This window comes from Meleagris gallopavo, chromosome 1 (assembly GCF_000146605.3).
Source record: "Meleagris gallopavo isolate NT-WF06-2002-E0010 breed Aviagen turkey brand Nicholas breeding stock chromosome 1, Turkey_5.1, whole genome shotgun sequence".
Classification (NCBI taxonomy): Eukaryota; Metazoa; Chordata; class Aves; order Galliformes; family Phasianidae; genus Meleagris; species Meleagris gallopavo.
In genome coordinates, this window is record NC_015011.2 from 155,893,399 (window position 1) to 155,906,902 (window position 13,504).

The 13,504-nt window shown below is 45.4% G+C and overlaps 1 pseudogene; it reads right to left on the minus strand.

Annotated features, from left to right (window-relative positions):
- Window positions 1–1,834: 1,834 nt before the first annotated feature.
- On the minus strand, window positions 1,835–7,094 carry LOC116216199 (annotated as a pseudogene).
- Between the last annotated feature and the right edge of the window lie 6,410 nt (window positions 7,095–13,504).

Genomic DNA, 13,504 nt, shown 5'->3' on the forward strand with positions numbered 1-13,504 from the left:
CATATGAGGAGAGGCTGAAGGAGCTGGGAATGTTCAGCCTGGAGAAGAGGAGGCTCAGGGGAGACCTCATTGCTCTCTATAACTTCCTGAAGGGAGGTTGTAGTGAGCTGGGGGTCGGCCGCTTCTCTCGTGTCATTAGTGATAGGACCAGAGTGGATGGTTTCAAGCTACGGCAGGGGAGATTCAAGCTGGACATTAGGAAGTATTACTTTTCAGAAAGGGTGATCAGGCACTGGAATGGACTGCTCAGGGAGGTGGTGGAGTCACCGACCCTGGGGGTGTTCAAGGAAAGACTGGATGTTGTGTTGAGGGACATGGTTTAGTGGGAGCTATTGGTAATAGGTGAACGGTTGGACTGGATGATCTTTTAGGTCTTTTCCAACCTTGGTGATTCTACGATTCTATGATTCTATCTCTTCCTATTGTCTTCTCTGTCCATTATTTGTTCTTTTTCCATCAACCTTTCCTCATAGGAGAGGTGCTCCAGCCCTCTGATCATCTTAGTGGTCCTTCTAAGGACTCGTTCCAAGAGCTATTTACTGCGTCTTTGATTGAACATAAAAGAAAATAGCAGTTTCAGTAGTTTAGACTTAGGGGGACATAATGCAAATTCTACTACTGGTTAAACAGTATGAACTTCTTTACTGATAATAAAAAATAGATTTTTTTTTAATCTAATTTAAGAGTTGAAGAATATTTAAAGACATAAGAATTTTTATAAAACTATTTACTACTTTTGCATATAATTTATTCCTTATAGTTTGTCTAAACCAAAAAATGTCTACATTATCTGTGATGTTGGATAGTTGCAGATAATATAATCCCATGTCTCCAGTTTTGGAGCCCCCAGTACAAGAAGGACATGGAGTTGTTGGAGCAGGTCCAGAGGAGGGCCATGAAGATGATCAGAGGGTTGGAGCACCTCTGCTATGAGGACAGGCTCAGAGAGTTGGAGCTTCTCAGCCTAGAGAACAGAAGGCTCCAAGGAGACGTTATAGTAGCCATCCAGTACCTGAAGGGAGCCTACAGGAAAACTGCGGAGAGACTTTTATAAGGGCAGGTAGTGACAGAACAAGGGGAAATGGTTTAAGATTGCAAGAGAGTACGTTTATACTAGATATTAGGAAGGAATTCTTTACTATGAAAGTGGTGAGACACTGGAACAGATTGACCACTGAGGTTGTGAATGCTCCCTTCTTGGATGCACTCCTTGGAAGCACCAGGCTGGATGCGGCTTTGAGCAACCTGGTCTAGAGGGAGGTGTCCCTGCCTGTAGCAGGAGAGTTGAAACTAGATGATTGAAAAGGTCACTTCCAACACAAACTATTTTACTATTCTATGATTCTATTACAAATATCAGTCTATAAAAGCTGATCACTACAATTGTCAGAAAACTGAAATTTTGTATCTCAGTGTAGATGGAAAACATTCATTTCTTCAGAAAAATTTATGACCAATGGCTTAGACCTAATTGTAGTTATACCAGGAAGATCAGGAAGAAATGAAAAGGCCATGTAAATATGATCTCTATTGATCTTTCATTATTTTTCTCCAAATCCTGGAATTTATCAATCTAAACCAAACTATATTCGCTATTTTTAAATTTTGGGAATGTGAGAGAAGTCAAACTAATGTGCTCTTGCTTCTCACCTATGTTCTTTAGCAGCTTTCTTTACTTATCTTCTTTAGACCCAACTTTTTCACAGAATCACAGAATCATAGGGGTTGGAAGGGACCTCCAGAGATCATTGAGTCCAACCCCTCTGCCAAAGCAGGTTCCATATACCAGGTCGCACAAGTAGGTGTCCAGGCAGGTCTTGGAAATCTCCAGAGAAGGAGACTCCACAACCCCCTTGGGCAGCCTGTTCCAGTGCTCCATCACCCTCATCGTAAAGAAGTTCTTACGCACATTCGTGTGAAACTTCCTATGCTGCGGTTTCTGGCCATTTCCTCTTGTCCTGTCTCCACACACTGATGAAAACAGTCCGGCCTCACCACTCTACCCCCCACACCTTAGATACTTATAGACCTGGATCAAGTCCCCTCTCAGTCGTCTTTTCTCAAGGCTAATCAGACTCAGTTCACTTAGCCTTTCTTCATAGGGGAGATGCTCCAGGCCTCTCACCATCTTTGCGGCCCTCCGCTGGACTCTTTCCAAGAGATCCGTGTCTTTTTTGTACTGGGGAGCCCAGAACTGGACACAGTACTCCAGATGAGGCCTTACCAGGGCAGAGTAGAGGGGAAGGATCACCTCCCTCGACCTGCTGGACACGCTCCTTTTAATGCACCCCAGAATGCCATTGGCCTTTTTGGCCACGAGGGCACACTGCTGGCTCATGGCCAAGCTGTTGTCCACCAGAACACCCAGGTCCCTCTCCACAGAGCTCCTCTCCAGCAGGTCATCCCCCAACCTGTACCAGTGCATGCAATTATTCCTCCCTTCATATGTTTTAGTCAGAAATGCATATAATACCTCACTCTAAGAAGTATTAGAAATTAGCATAATGATTCCTGAAAGTGAGTAAAGTAGTAAATAGGGTATTCCTTGTATGACATTGATTTTACACATCAATATTTGTCACTCAAACAAACATTTTCATCAGCCTTACTAAGTGAAATATGGATTATGAAAACCTAAGGTAAGTATTTATAAAGTTTTGACTGATTTTCCTAGAGAAATAAAAACAGATGTCAGATTTTTCTAATATTTCCCAGTATCTCCTGTAATTACAGGGGAATGCTTGTTGTGTTCATTAAAATAAACAAAACTAATTAAAAATAATAATATTTCACTCAACATAAGCCTAGTACATTACTAGAATGTTATCTTATTCCGTGAATCACTAGTAAAAATAAATAAATAAATAATAATAAAAAAATCCAGAGTTAGAATTTCCTGAAATCATCATAATGTTATAGATTCAGGTACCAAATTCACTGGAACAGAAAGGTACTGTGTTTTGAGATTTCTTTAAGGAATATATTTCCCAAGGTGAAATTGTGACTCATTTTATTTCATTAAAGTAGGCTTTAATCATTCCAGGAAAATTAAATTTGCATGTTATAGTATTTTTATTAACTGCTACTAGAAGATAGAAATCATATGTGATCCACACGATGTTCAACAATAACAAAATATATTTTTGTTGAATAACAGCAGTGAAAAACTTTTGCATCAAGAATGAAAAACAGTGTAATTTCCCCACACATAGCAAGATCTTTCTCTTTAAGAAACATTTTTTCATTTCTCTGTTTCATTTCTAGCCTATAGGATTTTTAATTTTATTCACACTATTAAACTGTGCATCACCAAGTGCTATTAATTTAAAATAGTGTTTTACTTAAGTCAGGAGATATCAACTGGATCTGAAATAAGTTCTGAAAAGGGTCTTAAAAGTATCTTTTCACTAACTGAGAAGGGGATGATGTGTGAATGAGCACATACACCACTCTAGCTCAAAAACAGAAGAGCCATCACTTTTTCAACTTGTACAGTCACTTGCCACCATCAGAGCAGAGGAAATAAAAAGGTCTTCCAGAGACCACTAGCAACTTGGGAGGGTATGTCATACAGTACAGAATCATAGAAAAATAAAACCTTTTGACTTGGGAGGGACCCTTAAAGGTCATCTAGTCCAACTTCCCTACAATGAATAGGGACATCTACAGCTAGGTCATGTTGCTCAGAGCCTGATACAGCCTGACATTGAATGTCTCCAAGGATGCGGCTTCCATCACTTCTCTGGGCAACGTGTTCCAGTGCTTCACAATCCTTATTGTAAAAAACTTCTTCCTTATTTCCAATCTAAATCTCTCCTACTTCAGCTTGAAACCATTTCCCATTGTCTTTTCACAACAGACTCTGCTAAAGAGTCTGTCCCCTTCTTTATTATAGCCCCCCCTTTAGACATTGAAAGGCTGCTATTCAGTTTCCCTGAAGCCTTCTCTTCTCCAAGCTGAACAGCCCCAGCTCTCTCAGCCTGTCCTCATAAGGGAGGTGTTCCATCACTTGAATCATTTCTGTACTTCAGGTGAGATCTCACTAGCAAAGATCACTTTATCATTAGATATAATTAATAACATGTCCTACCTATTTATATATATATATTTTTTAAATGGGGACAGATATGTCAGCTGAACATTTTGATTCATACCACTAAGCTATTTTTAAAACTTGCATAATTTTTTGAAACGAGTAATACTGTATTTTTCCACAAATAAACAACTTGCCAAAATCCATCAAACTGATACAGCTAGTAAAGTAGCAGTATGGGTTTCCCTAACCAAGAAAGTTGCAGTCTGTCTGGTGAGACTTGCAATTAAGGTTTTATATGATACAAAGTTAATGAGTTTGAAATTCATTAGGATTTATTCTGAATTGCCAAATAGTTAGGCACAGATAATTCCAGAGCCAGCAGATGATATAATACATTACAGCTATTATTAATTTGAACTAGACTTGAAGCAGTGACCTAGAAGAAAAAGTGTCTGCAAGATTTTCCAATCCCCTTAGACAAGTAGCTCCCACAGGGCTTATACATACCAATAACAACAGTTAAGCCAAGCAGACAAATCTAAGAAGCATTTTATTTGCTTCTAATTGTTAAGAAGATCAGTTGCAGCCAGCATTCATATTCACATCTTCACAGAATCACAGAATGGCCAGGGCTGGAAGGGACCTCGAGGATCATGAATCTCCGATTTCCCTGCCTCAGGCAGGGCCACCAACCTTCCCATTTAATACTAGAACAGGCTGACCAGGGCCCCATTCAATCTGGCCTTAAACACCTCCAGGGACAGGGAATCCACAACCTCTCTGGGCAGCCTGTTCCAGCACCTCACTACTCTCTCTATAAAGAACTTCCCCCTGACATTCAACCTAAATCTTCCCTCCCTCAACTTGAAACCATTTCCCCTTGTCCTGCCATTAGCTACCCTTTCAAAGAGTTGATTCCCCTCCTGTTTGTAGGTTGCCTTTAGGTACTGAAAGGCTGCAATTAGGTTATCCTACAGCCTTCTTTTCTCCAGGCTGAACAAGCCCAGCTCCCTCAGCCTGTCTTTGCAGCGGAGGTGCTCCACTCCCCTGATCATCTCTGTGGCTCTCCTGTGGACCCTTTCCAACAGTTCTCTGTCTTTCTTGTACTGAAGGCTCCAGACCTGGACGCAGTACTCCAGAAGGGGCCTCACAAGGGCAGAGTAGAGAGGGAAAATTACCTCCCTGTCCCTACTGGCTACCCTTCTTCTGATGGAGCCCAGGATATCATTTGCTTTCCAAGCTGCAAGAGCACGCTGCCGGCTCATGTTAAGCTTTTCATCCATCAAGACCCCCAGGTCTCTGCAGGGCTGCTCTCAAGGACTGCTCCTTCCAGTCTGTATAAATGCCTGGGATTCGTCTAACCCAAGTGCAAAACCTTGCACTTGCTGTATTTAACCTCATTGGGTTCACCTGGACCCACCTTTCAAGCCTGTTGAGGTCCCTCTGAATAGCATCCCTTCCTTCCACCGTGTCAATCGCACTACTCAGCTTGGTGTCATCAGCAAACTTGCTGAGTGTGTACTCCATTACATCATCGATGTCATTGATGAAGATGTTAAAGAGTACCGGTCCCAAGACAGACACCAGGGGGGCACCGCTTGTTAACGGCTTTCACCTGGACATCAAACCATTGATGACCACCCTCTGTCTGCGGCCTTTCAACCAATTTCTTATCCATCAAGTGGTCCACCCATCAAATTTACAACCCTCCAATTTGGAGATAAGGATGTGGTGGGGGACCATGTTGAAGGCCTTGCTCAAGTCCAGCTAAATGACATTGATTGCCTTTCTCTTGTCCACTAGTGCTGTCACTCCATCATAGAAGGCCACCAGATTGGTTAAGCATGACCTTCCCCTGGTGAAGCTGTGCTTGGCTGTCTCGGATCACATGCTCATTCCTCATGTAATCGAGCATATCATCCAGGAGGATCTCTTCCATGATCTTCTGAGGCACAGAGGTGAGATTCACCAACCTGTAGTTCCCCAGGTCCTCCTTGCTCCCTTTCTTGTAAATGGGAGTGATGTGACCCTTCCTCCAGTCATTCAGGACCTCACCTTTCAGCCACGACTTTTCAAATATCATGGAGAGTGGCGTGGCAACCACCTCAGCCAACTCCTTCAGAACACTGGGATGCATGCCATCTAGCCCCATAGAGTTGTACACATTCAGTCTCATAAGGCGGTCTCAGACTTGCTCGGCCCTTACATTGGGGGGAGATTTACCACCCCAGTCCCCACCTAGAGGTTTAGGGATGCAGGGTTCGGGAACATGAGAAATACTGGAATCCTGGCTGCCAGTGAAGACTGAGGCAAAGAACTCATTCAGTACCTCAGCCTTCTCTTCGCCTGTTGAAGCCAGTTCTCCTTTTACATTTACCAAAGGAGGTACACTTGCTTTGGCCTGGCTCTTCTGGCCAATGTACCTGTAGAATGTCTTCCTATTGTTTTTCACGTCCTTCGCCGAGTTCAGTTCTGCCTGCGCCTTGGCTTTCCTGATCCCATGTCTGCAAGTCCAGACGACATTCCTGTATTCTTCCCAGGTGACTCGCCCTTGTTTCCAGAGCTTGTACGCACCTTTCTTTGCCCTCAGCGTGCCCAGCAGGTCCTTGCCAAGCCATGTCGGCTTCCTACCTCCTCTGCCCGCTTTCTTATCCAGAGGGACGGAGAGCATCCTTGAAGAGTAGCCAGCTCTCCTCAACATCTTTGTCTTTAAGGACAGCATCCCAGGGGATCTTGGCCAAAGTACATTGAACTGCTTAAAGTTCACTCTTCCAAAGTTCAGGGTCCTGACACCACTGTTTGCCAGACCCACGTCCCTCAAGATCACAAACTCGACCAGGGCTTAGTCATTGCAGCCCAGGCTGCCTCCAACCTTAATGCCTCTAATGATCTCCTCCACACTGGTGTGCAGCAGGTCCAGCAACGCTTCACCTCTGGTCGGTCTGTCCAATACCTGGACCAGAAAGTTATCATCAATGCATTCCAGGAGCCTCCTTGACCTCTTGCAGCTCGCCTTGTTGTCTTTCCAACAGATATCCGGATGATTGAAGTCCCCCATCAGGATGAGAGCCTGTGAGCATGAAGCCTCCCACATCTGAAGCAAGAAAGCCTCATCAACAGTCTCCCCTTGATCAGGTGGCCTGTAGTATACTCCTATCACCAGCTGCCCTTTGTTAGTCCCGTCCCTAATTCTAACCCACAGGCTCTCATCCTGTTCCTGGCTGTTTCTCAGAGGAAGCTCCTCACAGTCTATCCACTCTTCGACATAGAGGGCAACTACCCCACCCTTCCTACTTCACCTATCCCTTCTAAAGAGTTGATATCCCTCAATGGTGGTATTCCAGTTATGGGAGTCATCCCACCATGTTTCCATGATAGCGACAAGATCATAATTTTCCAAGCACATCACCATTTCCAACTCCTTCTGCTTATTTCCAAGAATCTGTGCATTGGTATAAAGGCACTTCAGCTGGACTTTGCATCTCACCACCTTTATAGAGGATCTAGGATCCCCTAGAACAGCAGCATCCCCCTGCCCCAGTCTATCCCTTTGTACTCCACTGTCTTCACCCATTAAGTTTGGAACGAGCCCTCGAATGACCCTCTCAACCCCAGCAGCCCTCATTTTGTCCCCTTCCCCCTTCACACACAGTTTAAAGACCTTTCAATGAGACCCGCTAGTTCCTTGGCTAAGATCCTCTTACCCCTCAGAGACAGGCTACTTCCATCTGCGGCCATCATGCCTGGTGCCAATTGCCCCGTGGTAATAAATAAATAAATAAATAAATAAATAAATAAATAAATAAATAAATAAATAAATTCCTGTGTTTGCACCAACCATTTATTTATGAGGTGGGCTTTTTGGATCCTTTCAGTATCCTGCCCTGCCACTGAAGATATAGAAGATAACACCACCTGCACACCCGCTCCATCAACTACCTGCCCCGGTCCCCTGAAGTCTTTCTTCATAGTCCTGAGGCTTTTCTCAGCAACTGTGTCACTGCCAGCCTGAACTATTAATAAGGGTAATAATCAGAAGGGCGAATCAGTCCAGGAAGTTTCCTAGAAATGCAGCAGGGTATGACATGCTCCATGTAGAGCCTCAGCTGTGTGCCAAGATCCCGGGGCTGATAGGGACTGGCACCACCAATCAATCTCCCTCTCACACTCCTTTATGGTCCTCAGCCTCTCCACCTCCTCCTTCAGGTCGACCACAAGGCTGAGTAACACATTTAGCTGGTCACATGTTACACAAGTGCTGCCTCCATCACCTGGCACTGCAAAGGCCTGGCTCTGGCACTCATCACAGCCTGCGTACTAGCATCTTGTGTTGGGACCTCAGTCTGAGTCTCCACATTTTTCTTGACTGCAGTCTTCCTTCTGCTTGAGCATGGGACTTCCGTCTGGGTCTCCACAATTTTTGTGGTGGTAGCCTTCCGCCGGGGTGCAGCCATTGCAAACCAGCAGGCACACTAACACTACTGGACAGCCTTAATGGGGTGTGACTGATCAGCCCCACCCTGCTGCCGGTAGTGCTGGCTCTGCCCTCGCCCTGTTGCCGGGTCGTTAAATAGGAGCCCCCACACTTATCACTCACTTGACAGTGATAATAACCCTCCTTGATGTTTAGTCCTGTGAATGGGTGACTTACAGTTTCTTCCTGTAAAAACAGCCCAGGTGAGTCTCATACTCTGACTCCTTTCTGTCCCGGAGACTCTTCCTAGTCAGAGGGCGTGGATGCAGAGCCGTTGCACTGGCAACACCCATGCCACGTCGGACGCATTCGCTGCTCTGTTGTATCGGGGATCTCTGGATGAGGGAACTGACCGAAACACCCCTGTATCTCGTGATCAGTTGATGTGGTTCTGGCTAGGACAGCTCCGAAGCCGCGAACCTTGACAATCATCTTACAGGTCTTCAGCTTATGTGAGAAAAATCATACTCAGTAAGATAAAGAGCTTCATATATCTTTTTATTTAATTTCATAATAAAGTGCTCTTGATAAAAACAGATTTTAAGGCATAACACCAATTAAGAAATCACGGATGCCTACAATTATGAAGTAATCATGAACAAAGTGTGGCGCTAACAATTGAAACGTTGAAAAGCTTAAGACTTGCAATATGTACAACTGCTGGTTTCCTTTATTCTATGTTTTCTATTACTTCTATTTGTAGGCTTTTTGTTCGTTTTTGAGTAACCTGGTTAGGACAGACTGATATTAGACAATATATATGGAAATTCAGGTCTTACTTTCTGCTGCTAGAAAGATTTCCAGATGTCTAAAATCCCTAGAGAGTCTGAAATAGACTTTGTCATTCAACTATAAGTAAATTAGGTGGACACTAACAAACACTAGGAATTATCTGCATATCATTTTAAACTATGAAGCGCAATCTTTCTTCTGGTTTTAATACAAGTATTTAAATATTTCAGATGTTATTTGAATAATTTTCTTATGCTTTACTGACATTTTCTTGCTTCAAAATAAATATCCTGTATTTGGGACATAGGATCATAGAATCATCATAGAATTACATTATCACAAGGTTGGAAAGGACCTACAAGATCATCTAGTACAACAATCTTATTACCAATGCTGCCACAAGCTACTAAACCATATCTTGTAGCTCCTCATCCAGATGCCTCTTAAACACTGCCAGGGACAGCCACTCTACTACTTCCCTGGGCAGGTCATTCCAGGGTCTAACCACTCTCTGAGAGAATAAGTTCTTCCTTACGTCTAACCTTAACCTACTCTGGTACAACTTGTGGCCATTTCCTCAGGTCTTGTTTGTTGCCTGGGAGAAGAGGCCAAACCCCTCCTCATCACAACCTCGCTTCAGGAAATTGGAGAGTGCAATAAGTCTCCCCTGAGCCTCCTCTTCTCCAGACCAAACAGCTCTCTCAGTTGCTCCTCATAAGACCTGTGCTTCAGACCTCTCACCAGTTTTGTTGCCCTTCTCTGGACATGCTCCAGGGCCTCAATGTCTTTCTTGCAGTGAGGGGCCCAAAACTGAACACAGTACTTGAGGTGTGGCCTCACCAGTGCTGAGTACAGGGGAATGATTACCTCGCTGCTCCTGCTGGCCATACTGTTTCTAATGTAGGCCAGGATGCTGTTGGCCCTTTTGGCCACCTGGGCACACTGTTGGCTCATGTTCAGCCGAGCATCAACCAACACCCCTAGATCCCTTTCCTCTTCACTGTCATCCAGCCATTCTGCCCCAATCCTGCAGCACTGCATGGGGTTATTGTGGCAAAAGTGCAGGTCCCGATACTTGGTTCTGTTGAACCTCATCCCATTCACCTCAGCCCAGCGACGCAGCTTACCTAGTTCTCTCTGAAGGACCTCCCTACCCTCAGGCAGGTTGACACCACCACCCAGCTTGGTGTCATCTGCAAAATTACTGAGGGTAATTTAAAATTACTCAATCCCCTCATCTAAGTCATCAATAAAGATATTAAACAAGATGACCCCCAGAACTGACCCCTGGAGGACACCACTTGTAATGGATCACCAGCTGGACTTAACTCCATTAATCACTACCCACTGGGCACAGCCCTCCAGCCAACTCCTTACACAAAGAAAGGTATGCCTGTCCATGCCATGTGCAGCTATTTTCCCCAGAAGAATACAACAACAGCCTTTCCCTCATCTACTTGGTCACCCAGTCATAGAAAGAGATGAGGTTGGTCAAGCATGACCTGCCTTTCATGAACCCATGCTGGCTGGGCCTGATCCCCTGGACACCACACATGTGCCTGTGATCTCACCTATGATGATTTGCTCCATAACTTTCCCTGGCACCGAGGTCAAGGTGACAGGCCTGTAGCTCCCCGGATCCTCCTTACGGCCCTTCTTGTAGATGGGAGTCACATCAGCAAGCCTCCAATTGTCTAGGACCTCTCCAGATAACCAGGAGCACTAGTAGATGACAGAGAGTGGCTCAGCAATCATCCCCATCAGCTCCCTAGGATGGAGCCTGTCTGGTCCCATGGACTTGAGACAGTCCAGATAGAGGAGGAGCTCTCTATCTCCACCTGAATCACCAGGAGTGTATTCTGCGTAGCACCCCAGACTTCCAGATCAGAGCATAAAGTGCTCTGAGGATAACTGATCTGTCTATTAAAGGCAGGTGTAAAGAAGGTGTTGAGGACTTCAGCCTTCTCCTTATCCTCAGTGGTCACATTCCCCGCTGCATCAAGTGAAGGATGGAAATTCTCTCTAGTTCTTCTCTTACCACTGATATATTTATAAAAGGATTTCTTATTCTCTTTTCCTGCAGTGGCCAATTGGAGTTCAAGATAGCAGTTTTGCTAGTCACCCTTCTGACATCTCCAAGAATAGAGAATTCTACAATTTCTTGGTTGCTCTGCCCAAGACAGTCCCCAACCTTCACATCTCCCACCAGTCCTTCTCTGTTAGTGAAGACCAGGTCTAGTAGGGCACCACCCCAGTAGGCTCTCCTACCAGCTGTGTAAGGAAGCTATCTTCCACATGCTCTTGAAACTTCCTGGACTGCTTCCTCTGTGCTGTATTATATTTCCAACATATATCAGGGAAATTGATGTCTCCCACAAGAACGAGTGCTGGCAATCACGCAACTTCTGCAAGCTGCTCATAGAATGCCTCATCCATCTCTTCATCCTGATTAGGTGGTCTATAACAGACCCCCACCAAGATGTCGCCCCTACAGGCTTTCCCCCTGATCCTTACCCACAGACATTCAACTTTATTATTCCCAACCCCAAGGTCTTCAACATCAAAACAGTCTTTAATATAAAGGGCCACACCACCACTCTTCCTTCCTTGTCCATCCCTTCTGAAGAGCTTGTAGCCATCCATCACAGCACTCCAGTCATGGGAGTGGTCCCACCATGTTTCGGTAATAGCAACTAGGTCATAGTTAGCCTGACACACAATCGCTTCCAGCTCCTCCTGCTTATTGCCCATGCTGCGTGCATTGGTGTAGATGCACTTCAGTTGAGTCATCTGCCTCACCTCCAGCTCAAGCATCATTCCTCTAGGCTCATCTCCTGTGAGGCCTGTTTTGTCCCCTTCCACCGTCATGGCTAGCTTAAAGCTCTTTCAATAAGTCCTGCTAGCTCCTGCTCTAGGATTCCAGCCCCCTCTGAGATAGGTGGGTTCCATGGATGGAGAACAGGCCAGGGGCTGAGAAAACTGCCCCATGATCAAAGAGCCCAAAGTTTCTGGCTTGACACCAGCCTCTGAGCCAATTATTCATTGCTTGTGCTTTCCAAGCCCGCTCCATGTGCTTCACTGCCCCTGCAAGTATAGAACAAAAAAAATCACTTGAGCACCTGCTCCTTGAACTAAACGCACTAAACCCCTGAAATCTCTTTTCATAGTTCTTAGGCTTCTCTGAGAAATTTCATCACTGCCCACCTAACTATGCGTAAAGAAAAATAATCAGTGGACCTAACTAGCTTTGGGAGTTTCCTGGTTACGTCCCTGACCTGGGGCCTGGGAAGGCAGCACATTTCCCGACAGCTCAGGTCCAGTCTGCATATGGATCTCTCCATTCCTGCAAGAAGGGAGTCACCCACCATTACCAACCTTCTTTCTTTCCTGACAGAGGTGTCTCAAAGCATGGCAGTGTCCTTAGGCTCGCCTTAGGCTCTCTCCTAGGCAGATCCTCCATCTCCTCCCCACTCTCCTCTCCTTCAATTTCTAACATCTGAAACCTGTCACTGGGAAAGCAGAGTAGGCAGGCAGGGGGGCCCCTGTAACACCAAGTCAGGACTCCTCCAACCTTCCTCATCAATCAGGTCTGTCTGACTGTGACAGGCCAGTGGGTCAACCACTTTTCTAGGGGTATCTCCCTAGCACACTTCCCTCTGGCAAGCCAGCGAGTCACTCTATGAATTGATCTCTCACTCACACTCCTTGATAGTCCTTAGTCTCAGCACCTCTTCCTTGAGCTCCATGACCAGGCTGAGCAGCTCTTCTACCTGCTCACACCTCACACAGGTGGAATCCCTGCCACCCTCCCCAGGCAGCAGCAGGGTCAGGCACTCCCTACAACCAGAGACCTGAACAGCTACATTTCTGAGCAGGCCCTCCATCTGGATCACCACAGTCTTCTTGGAATAAGGCAGCTATCTGGTGGAGACCATGTTTGCAGTCTTAGAGATTGCCAAGAGGAAAACCAGTATAATGAGCAAGCAGGGACAAAACTTACTGTCCTCACCACTTGACCCACCTCCCACACCCGTAGCACCATGTGGGCAGCATGGGCTGTACCCACTCACTCTCCCTGGTCTCAGAGGGCAGCAACAACAGTTGGGATGCTCCCCGAAGCTATTTAAAGCTTATTATCAGGTGTGAATGTTAAGGGCAGGTGTTTAAACTATGCTGCTAATGTGCCAGCTCTACCCCTGCTAACTCAGGAGCTTGCCCACAAGCTGTTAGTGCAAGTGCAGCACTGTTGTTAGCTTTAAAAA